General features: G+C 32.0%; 1 pseudogene; it reads left to right on the top strand.

Annotated features, from left to right (window-relative positions):
• Positions 1 to 9,014: 9,014 nt before the first annotated feature.
• LOC149205893 (BI1-like protein pseudogene) lies at positions 9,015 to 9,634 on the top strand (annotated as a pseudogene).
• Positions 9,635 to 10,098: the final 464 nt, after the last annotated feature.

Raw genomic sequence — 10,098 nt, 5'->3', positions numbered from 1 at the left:
CCATAATGTAATAAACATAATATCACAAGCTTTTAATGATTATTCTAAACTCAAGTTCTCTATTCATAACCTCCCTTTATGGTATTCCTCGGGTTCCTCATATCAATTCTATAGGATCACCATTTCTTCCTCCTATCTCACTTCATGCCTCTATAATATTAATATATTTGTATCCTCTATATTTATCATGTACATTGATCCCCTCCTCTAGTCCATGTTCTTAAATAATTATTACTATGTATCATCTTCTTATACTTAAGTTTATTCATTTTATTTTATTTCCATACATATTTTTAATCTATTGTCTCTTTTCTTTTCTTCTTATTTTTCATGTTAATTATTTCCAGTGTTATAATTGTTTTTATATTTCATTTCTCATTACTATTTGTTAGTAACTTCCTTTAATAACAAAATCTTCATTTCAGGTTGTAAATGCGTTTGCATCTTCTACATATGAATTCTCTATTTTGAATTTTCTTATTTTATTAATTAACTTTATAGTCAATATACGATCTATGTCTTTTATTCAATTTTCTTCTAATAAAAATGTATTAATGTTATTTTTTTTGCATTACAAACTTAATATTTCTTACATAACATAATAGAACCTATCACCCTTATACAATATTATCCTACTCACTATACCATACTACACATTGTGATCATATATATTCTACATATCCTTATTTAAATTTGATCCATTTTACATTTGCCATCACTAATAATATTGCTATCCATTTTGTTTGGTCAGGTTAGAAATTTTCTATTAGACTTCAAAAAAAGAAATACATAATTGTTTGTCACTAACTACTAGTCTGCCACAAGAAACTAGATCAATAGCAAAGGCTCAAAAATTTTACATTATGTATCTTATAGGCTATAAGTATATCGCTTAAACTAAAAAAATGATTAACTAGAATACATTGTCAAAAATCAACTTCTAAAATAAAATTAAAAAAATCATAACAAAGAATTGTAACAAAGTAGTTGGCTCGCTTGATCATGTCAACTTGAGGGTGAGTCCACTTGGATTGGTGGGGAAGAGTCACTTTCTTCTTCAAAGGGAGATAAGACAATGTTTTCCCACTTCTTAGCTATGACAGAGCCTTTCTTATATAGATTTTCAATTGTTCCCATCATTTTTTTATGCAAACCAGAATCTCTTGCTGAGTGTCAGATTGTTTGATTAGAACTTTGGGCATGAGCATTTTGACATGCTAATAAAGGTTGATAGCTTGTTGTAACTTGTTTGGAAAGACTTAGTTGAATAACCTATTTCTTGGATCCAATGTCGTGTTTCCCTTTCCACATGGTGATCAGGGATTAATTTAGGTTCTTATCTCACTTGCTCCTCAACGACTGTGATTTTTCATCGAACTTTCTTAGGGATAACTTCTAAATAATGCAACATTTCTCTATGGGTATAAAATTTACCACAAATTTGAGGACTGGATGAAGTATGGGCTTCAAAACTCATAGAAGGGGCAACTCTACCCCTTCTTCCTCCTTTGCGTCCTATAGAGTCTCTGCACTTAGCCATCAAAGGAGGGGGAGGGTGAAAATGACTAGATTGGGGAATAAGAGAACAATCCAAATATATGCTAAGGGAGCGGTGCCTAAGAGCAATAGAAAAATCCACCCCTTATAGGAAAGACCTCTTAACTAGAGAGAGAAACTTAATTGACTTCCATGAATAGAGATATCCTTAAGAAAATTACCATTGGGGGAACCAAGAAAGTGGGGGGGGGGGGGGCGCCAAAAAAGACCAAAAGATAAGGGGAAAAATGAAGAAATACAAGAGAATAAAATGAGAAGATAGTAAACGACCAAGGGATTGGTAGGATAGTTGATCGTTTACATGGGAGAGTCTTAGATTCGAAATAGAAACAAAAACATTTGGAAATGAAAACCAATTGGGAATAGAATTACCATGGAACCAAAGTGCAAAGTTTCATGAAGTCAAGGACTTGAACCTATCGATTTGAGTCTTGAAACTTCAATATCTAACCCATTGAACTAGATTCTGCTCGATAACATGGACATTATTATTGAAGATAATAACTCATGTATGTCCCCCAAACAAAATGACCTCCAAAATCATAATAAACATGAATTACAATTGTAGAACCATAAGAAGTGGACAAGAAAATTCCTGAGAAATTGTAGTAAACTAAATAACCCACTATCAACCTTCCATGTTACAACCTTCACCACATTGTAAACCAATTCAAACTATTTTCCCATGACCTCATCTTCATCCACCATTTTCTATCATAATTTCTTTGTGTTGCCACCAAGTCCATCATAATTATACTAGGGATAGGACCAAATGTAGCGTCCATGGTTGGTCATCATTTTGTATTAACCTTCACATCACTATCAGTAATGGAACTACTCACACACTCCTTCATGTTATGTTTTTCCATCAATATGCTCTGCATATTGCATGCATCCTTCCCTCTGAGTGGTGTACAACCCCCATCATTTATGTAGTTGGATCTCATTTCAATGTGCATGCTCATATCCCACTTTTTGAGCACCTGTCATGGGGAAATCTTTCTATCCATTACTTATGTTCTTATATTCACAATATATATATATATATATATATATATATATATATATATATATATATCTATATATATATATCTATATATATATATATATATATATATATATATATATATATATATTACTCTATAATACTTATATAATTGCATGAGGGAAAAAATTAGGAGCTAATATTCGCACGTGGGCTAATTTTCCATGTTTTTTCCAAAAAAAAATCGCTAATTTCCCTTTTTTTCTAAAAATGATTCGCCCAAATTTTATACTATAAAATTATTTTACCTAAAAAATTTCCAAAATTTTACAAACACAATATAAAATCATTATAAATTTGAATATTTTTACAAAAGTATATTCAAACATTTTATACTTTGCATGTTAGCAACTAGTAAGATTCGCCAAGGTTTCTAAACTTTAAAATAATTTTGGATCCTTAAATTTTCCTTGAATTGCATCCTCCCATCAATGTTATATTCTACCTCTACTACCCTACGCCCTATCACTTGAGTATACGCTCAACTATAACATGATACGTAACATGTGGCACAATATTGCTCATCCACATGGAAAACTATGATTGGGCCTCCATATACTTATTTGGCTTGCTATTGTTAGTTAGGGTAGGTGCATGTTATTTTGATAAGACATCAAAGAGATATAGTACATTGGATTAGCATGAATCTAGTCGACATAATCCTCTAACAAAATCATTATGCCAACCCTTAGAGTCATTTTCTTTCATAACCATCATCCTATCACCCTATTAGTGTATTCAGTGAACCCTTATGTTATTTAAGTGTCGCATTGGCCATTTCCTTAATGATATGAATTAACCAACAAATCATATACATGACACCTTCTCATTGGTATATTTTTCTTCTTGTGATTAGTCCACTTGTTCATTTCGCTGACAAACATTACTAAAATTTGAATGGCTTATGGATTATGATATTTTCAAGAAAAGTGTGGGCATGACATTATTTCATTTGTCTATTTGGCGGGATTTGATTATTCCCCATAATAACTGGGACATTAGGCTACTGGGACAGTGAATTTCTAAGTACACATTTTTGAGATGGTATGATAGGGTTGACCAACTCCATTAACCTAATAATGAGATCAATATTTGGAACTTTTTAGGCAATGAAACAACAAGGAATTATGAGGTAGGGTTCCCGAATGGAATATAATCCATATAATGAATTCTATATGTTAACACAATTCTCTTGGATCCAAAGATGATTAGTAAAACTTAAACCGACTTCAATCTCAACTAAAGTCTACAGTGTAAAACAGGACCTATTATTAAACATTTGAAAACAATCTAGAAAAAAATACACTGGAATACACAAAAGTTACATACCATAATTGTAAATAAAAAATAAAGTAATAAAAATGAATACACAAAAGTTATATGTCGTAATTGTAAATAAAAAAACAAACTAATAAACATGATGACCAATATTAATAAAAACCTACTAAATCCTATAAGCATATACCAACAAAATATGATTGATGTTAATAAAACCTATTACATGAGCAGATACCAACCAGATATAAATGGACTTCAACATGACATTATGCCCATCTTAGATCTATATGTAAAGATTCTTAGAAAATTCAAAATAACACCATAATAATATAATTCTATAATCCATCCTTGGACTTATTTTGAATGTCATTTTCATGGATATTAGGCACAAATTAAAAGTTACATTTTCACTTATATTGTGCCCATTTCAAGTTTATAAGAAAAACATTTACTTGCCTTTTTATAAACATTATCAATATCAATATTGGAATTTCAATATTAGATTTTTAATATTACTTATTAATTTATTAGTCTTAATTGATATCGAAAGCTAAGCCAAGGCTATAATAATATATTTTTCTTAATAACATATTTTATCATTGAATTTATAAGTTAGGTAGGCTCTAAGCTCTAGTTTTTGAACTAGATCTTTGATACTATGTGATAGCTAAATAATTTATCTAAATCTAGTTTCAAGTATACCTAGGGGACTTCTTATATACTCAAATATACATGGAAGTAATATTCTATATGCAAGTATTATATGATGTGGTTCTAATAAAAGGGGTGCAATAGGGATTAGAGAAGTTTATGACAAGGTGAAACCATGTGTGGCTCTTGCTTATATTCTTCCCCTACTATAATTTTACCTATTGAATGGTAGATCATTGTATTATTTAAATATGCCAAAACATGTCTCTAAAAAAATTATATAAATAAGCTTGCTAACCCCAAGAAAAGCTCTTAAAATCACCCAAACTTAGCTCATGTATTATAATGACTTAAATATGGAAAAAATTTCACTTGTCATTCACTAAGCCTTCTTAGGATTATAAAAATTTTGTAGTCTATAACTTCACTGGAAAATTTATAGCAAAATTTCCAAGATGAATCTTTTAAAATTGATTTTAAGATTAGTCACAAATCCTATCTTCCATAGACTGTGAGTGTGTGTGTGAAATTACAAAGAAACCAAACCTAAAAGTGTGTCCACCTATAATATGATATATATCCTCACGTTCCACAAAATTTCCTTGTTAGAAACCTCCCATAAAAGAAATTATAATGAAAATAAAAGATCACTTGCTTGAGACTAATTTTAAGATTATTCACAAACCCTAATTTCCATGGGCTATATCTCTATAGCTAACCAAAATTTTAATTTTTTACCACATGCACTTCATTGTTTCACCAATAGATTTTACCCTGAAATCCCAAACCAGGAAAAATAGAGATATTTTTCAATATATATTATTATTTACAGTATATATATATACACACACACACCTTGAAACATCCATAAATCACCAATCCATTTAACCTGGATTAGAATACAATTGTTGATGGCCCTTAGTATTGCAACAACAATGTTGCAACTCCCAAGGTCTCATATTTAATTATCAACTTGAGGTTTGTACAAGATTAAGAGTGGTCGACCATATATGTGCAGTAGACATTATATCTTTCTCTTGTTGATTTTTATGTAGGTGGAATCATTGAAATGAAAGTTGGATGTATAGTGACCAAGTTAACTAATTTATGCTAAAGGAAAAAACAATTGCAGAAATTGACTTGTTGAAAGGAAAATGGCATGCAAGCCTAACCTACTTGAAATGAAAGAAAGAAAACTTGCACACTTCTATTCTATTTTCAATGAATGGAAATAACACTTGCACAGTTATACTTTATCTGCAAGGAAAGGAAAAACATACTGCTGAAAATGAAAGACTATGAATTAAAAACCCTAAATTGTAGGGAAAAGTAATTATCTAAAGAAAATCAAAAAAAGCATATCAAGGTATCTATACTTCCAAGTTCCATTATAAGGGTTCCAAGAGTGTTGTAATATACGAAAGAAAACAAATCATGAATTTATTATGAAGCTGAGTGAGAATGGAGGGTTGCTTACAGGTTGCTACAAGAGTCCCTATTTTGCTAAAGGAGACAGTTCAATGAGCATATAATCGAGAAAAATGTGAGTATGGTAAGCAAGTAAGTTATGGAAAAATTAGAAAATGATAAAATCAACCTCATAAAATATTTAAGACGACATGTTGCAAATTTATCCAAGCAAGAAACTAAACTCAACACGTTTCATGTAGCTTTAAAATTGGTTATATAACAAAATAAAATAGTGAACTGCAAATAATGAACAATAAATGTGTAACAAGAAAATAAATGAAGCAAATTCATATTTTAAATGGATTTTACTAATGTTTTCTACTACAATCAAATGCTTAGATAAATTGTAAGAAGAGAATTCTCATGAAAACCTTCTAAATAACCATGCATGAGTGTTATAAAAAGGTAACTTTTAGAAATTCTAAAAGGAAAATGAATAAAAGCATAATACTGACAAAAATGATACAAGAGGGATATATATCTCTTGGGGTGGGTCCAACCCAAGGATTCTCAATGTCACTTAGAGTACATACAAACTATAAGTTGAAATAGAACACCACTTCCATTAACTGTGAAACTATATTTACATTATAGAGTTACAAAACTTGCTTGGAGACACAAATCTAGTCTTTCCTCCTATTCTTCACACTCTTCTCAACGTATCTACTAGGATACTCGAGCCTTTTATTTATACAATGAGTATAGATAAACCTCCTTGAGAGGAGGACGACAATTCCATATAAAAATCCCTAGAAAAGGGATCTTGCTCCTAGTCCACCTAGTAGTAGTAGGAAGGAGCATTAAATGCCCTCAACCACCCAAGTTGAGACTCTCCTGTAGTAGTGAACAAGTCCTAAGAATATTTATAGTATTGGTTCTTCTTGAAATCTGTGCAATATCTCTTCAAATCCTACACAATACAGATGTTAAGACACATTAAATATGAAAAATTTCATTGACTCTCCTAAGAACCCATTAAGCAAAGAAATTGTGTCATTACATGCAAAAGGTGGGTTTAATATAATTTTATGTGCCTAGGAGTGGATTGATAGGACATATGATTTACCTATTATGGAGGCTCGCCATACTTGTTGGGTCTCCAAAATGTCTTCACAATGTCATACACTTTCACCTTCATTCCCACTTTATTGCCTCATTTCATCACCTTGTCATTACATTAGCTTCCATTTTCATTACCATATGGGTTCATATTTTTATTTCAAAAGTTATTAGTTTCAAGTATTTAAAGTGAATCTATGATTAAAAGTTAGAAAAATAACATGTATTTACTTATACCTAAAGGTGGAATGAGTTTGGTGACATGTGCAGGTGATTTGAAAGCTTCCAAGACACTCTTATGTGGCTTCCAAGGTTCAATTTCGAATTCTCTTCAAGATTGGGAGAGTTGGAATAAGAGTCAAACACATCTCATGGAGAAAAATCATGGATATGTGTCTAATTGGTTGAGACTTTTATGGATTTAAGGAGAAAATGGTGGATCACCATTAATGAGGTAGTTGTTTATTTTTTTGTATAAATAAAAGAACATTCTCCTTTCATGGGAGAGGAGGAAGGAGGAAGAATTTGTAATGTGAAACTTGTAATATTGGAGAAGTTTGGAATTATGGAAGGAGATGTAACGTGAGGATGTAATAAGATAAGTTTGTTCTAGCATAGCATTTCAATTCATGCAAGTGTGTTTTAATTTTCACAAAGTGTTCTTAAGATTAATGATTTCAATTTCTAGAAAACTGCTTAGATTCGTTATTTCGTTTCTATAAATGTGTGTTTTCAATTCTCGCAAATGATTTTTACTTCCGGAAGTATGTGGTGTGATTTATTGCTTTTTAGAATAGATTTATTTTTATGTCAATTTTCATCTTTCATTTAAAAGATTAAGATTTCTCTTTCGAAATTGGAAACCGATCTCTAGCACATATGGTGCACATGTGCCTCGCAAGTCCATGGACCCCCTCTACATTTTCGCATTGTTGTTGGGGAGGCTCACATAGGGATCAACCTTTGATTTCGAATTCCTTTTTGTTTAGAATTTCTGATCAACTTCAAGTTTTTTTAATTTTGTTTTTCAAATTCATTTTTCATTTAATCTTAGTTTTCATTTTAAAATGCAATTTCATTTTCTATTTTTTTTTTTCATTTTTTTCTCATAGAAATCATTTTGCTGCATAGAATTTTAATTAGTTTCTTTACTAGATTTTGAATACATATATATATACATATATATATAGATATAGATATATATATATATATATATATATATATATATATATATATATAGATAGATAGATAGATAGATAGATAATAAATCAACGTTGACAAGTTTCTTTTTAAGTTTTCAATTTTATTTTTTTAGTTTTTGGTGGAGCTGTATGATCCACCCCAGTTTCTAATAATTTGTAGGGAATAATGTTTTCATGGGATTGAATGCAAGATCCTAGCTATTGAAATAGTTCTAAAAATCCTAAAATTCCATGAAAATTGGGATATATGCCAAGTTTCAGATCGCAAAGATCGCGCCAAGAATCAGGTGCCCATTGGTTACAAATAAATGAGTTAAGTGGTTGGACTTTATTATAATAGTAGGGGGTGATGGATAGAGAACCAATCCCTCCTTCCACTAGGCCTAGGACCAATTAGTATCATTCTGGAGCTGACATTCCATCTCCACTGGGGCATCTGGAGATCTCTCGAACGGCCCCTATTGTTATTTAAGGCAAGCAATTCGATCTTTCCCTACTATTATTAATTCCAGGTGAGCTTAGGAAGTTTTGTATTTCCCCAACATGGTATGTGGTTGTATTATCAAGTATGTATCAATGAACTATCCTCTCCCTCTCTCTATCATATAAGTCGAGTGCATAAATGATATTCCCCTTTCTCGGGATCTCAACAGGACACTTGTTAAACCCAAACCATATTATCCTGAAGGATCCTGGGTATTTCCCTTCGGGAGTATTTTATCCCAAACAATGCAATGTGATGGGATTTCCTAAGGAAAGTGTATTGAATCTTGAGCACACAATTGGTTTTTACCATAATTGCCACTGCAGTTGTGGTTTTGTACTCACCCATCAGTCTTTTCCTGGTTAAAACCCTAGGCCTCTTGTTGGGCATCTCAATCTTACCTTTAAACCTTGATGTGCCATCTTTGTGCCTATCATCAGAAAAATCCGGTTAATATTTCATTTTTGGGAGTGTTTACTGTTGTTCTAAGCCTCATTGTTGGCATATCCTATGCGTACACAAAAGGAATGCTAGTTCTGGAGGCATTCATATTAACAGCAATTGTGGTGTTCTTACTAATTGGTTACACATTTTTGGCAACAAAGAAGGGCAAATATTTCAATTTCTTGGGTCCAATTATGTTTTCCAACCTTATTGTCCTCATCCTATTAAGTTTTATCCAGGTGTTATTTCCTCTTGGTTCTCTCTCAACAACCATTTATGGAGGTTTGAGAGTACTCATATTCTCTGGATATATCATTTATGATATTGATAAACTAATAAAAAGGTACACTTATGATCAGTACATCTGGGGCCTCGTTGGTTCTCTACTTGGACACTTTAAATTTGTTTATGTCCTTGGTGCAGTTACTGAGGGGAAGCGAATAAGAATTTAGCACCTTCTTTCCATGTTTTAATGAAGAAGAGCCATTATGTGGCTATGGAGGTCATCTTGGACCTTATGATGGAGGGTTTGCAATGGCATAGGCCATGAGGTGCTCGTGTTCACCAGATCAAGAATAGATGGCAAGGGCACTGCATGTAATAATTAAGTGACAGAAGTTTTGGATGCACAATGCTCCTTTAACCTTTGACCTATCAAAGACTGAGAAGCACCCCATATATCCTTTGCAAAAACATGTTGCACTAGCATCTGTTCATCTCTTGTAAAGAAATCGACAATGGAGGTATGGAGTCTAGGATTGAAAGCATGGAAGGATGTGGAAGCATTTGTGGAGGACGGGGTTGGAACCATTGACGACCAGACCATGCCCTCATTCGATCTTCATGAATGGTTTTGTCTTGAATGGGGATCTGCATAGAGGTGCAAGGGCTCAAAATCTAAAGGAAAT

This window comes from Pinus tabuliformis, chromosome 1_2 (assembly GCF_031772625.1).
Source record: "Pinus tabuliformis cultivar Carrire ecotype Pingquan chromosome 1_2, CPIR1, whole genome shotgun sequence".
Lineage (NCBI taxonomy): Eukaryota > Viridiplantae > Streptophyta > Pinopsida > Pinales > Pinaceae > Pinus > Pinus tabuliformis.
This window is presented reverse-complemented; position numbering and strand designations above follow the sequence as displayed.